This window comes from Phaseolus vulgaris, chromosome 3, assembly GCF_051622355.1.
Source record: "Phaseolus vulgaris cultivar YP4 chromosome 3, ASM5162235v1, whole genome shotgun sequence".
In the NCBI taxonomy this organism is placed as follows: Eukaryota; Viridiplantae; Streptophyta; class Magnoliopsida; order Fabales; family Fabaceae; genus Phaseolus; species Phaseolus vulgaris.
Genome location: NC_143500.1, coordinates 6,508,203 through 6,509,442, shown reverse-complemented (window position 1 = coordinate 6,509,442; position 1,240 = coordinate 6,508,203). Strand labels below are relative to the sequence as shown.

General features: G+C 28.1%; 1 non-coding gene across 1 annotated transcript; it reads right to left on the bottom strand.

Annotated features, from left to right (window-relative positions):
* Positions 1-313: 313 nt before the first annotated feature.
* TRNAD-GUC (transfer RNA aspartic acid (anticodon GUC)) lies at positions 314-385 on the bottom strand. The gene has a single exon. It is a non-coding gene; the product is annotated as a tRNA-Asp (tRNA).
* Positions 386-1,240: the final 855 nt, after the last annotated feature.

Below are 1,240 nucleotides of genomic sequence, written 5' to 3'. Positions count from 1 at the left end.
AGCAGATCCAAATTCTCCCCAGAACAAAAGCATGAAAAAGGACAGAGAAAGCAATAATAGAAAACTATGCCCTTTTGAATTTCACAGCAGAAGAAGCTTGCATGCATGCCATAGCTGAAATCAAACTAAGACTAATCCCAGTAATGTTTTTGTTCACATGTGAAGAACATAAAATTTGATAGATTGAACAAACCTACATCAAAGATTGTAATGTTTGCTACATTAGATTCACCAACAAAGATTTTGCAGGAAAAACAGTGCACAATAGTATGAAATAAATCAGAAAGAAAAAACTAAAAACAGTTAAAAGATTCGCCGTTGCCGGGGATCGAACCCGGGTCATCCGCGTGACAGGCGGAAATACTTACCACTATACTACAACGACTCAATTGATATTAAGTTGTTTTATATTTTACTCTTTATTAAATAATGTGTTACACAAAAAAGAGAATCATAATTAATAGCATGACTATTAAAGTCCTAAACCCACTTGATGGCCTGGTTTATTCAAAAACAAAAATCATTAACCAAAAATGAAAGTTATTACCTTTTCATTTGGACAGGAAGCAAAATTATCTTTGAGTTTTTGTTTTCTTCTAAAAAGTAAATACCAAATATCATCATATTTAACATATTCATATATTCTTCTAAAAAGTATATTTTATTTGTTTCTTTCTCGTGTTAGATTTATTTTAGAGGAGGCATGTATTTGAAAAAAGAAGTTGAAATTAAAAAATATATTAAAGTTTATGAACGAAAATAAAATTTGTAGTATTATATAATAAATAAAATATAATTTACAGTCCAAATAGAAAAGCCTTACTTGTACTATAGCAAAACCTATCCTAATATTAAACTACTGTACCAACTTTCTTATATTTAGGGTAATGTGTTGACCAATATCATTATACATCTTAAATGCTAAATTAACCCAACTGTAAGAAAATGCAATATGTTAATGGATATTTTATCTCTTACCTCACATTTGGTAGATGAATTCAATGCCACAATCCCATAAAAGGATGGATCAAACTTTTAAGACACATAACTATGGCAAACAATAATAAGTATATAAAAAAATTGCCTTAAATTGCAATTATACACTCTTACAGTTACAAAATCATCTATAAATGAATTAGAATGAAAGTTGTAAGTGTTTATCTTTAAATTCAATTTTATTCCTTAATCTTGTTTTAATATTTCCATCATTGAAAAATATCTTTCAGTTGTAGTGGTAAAA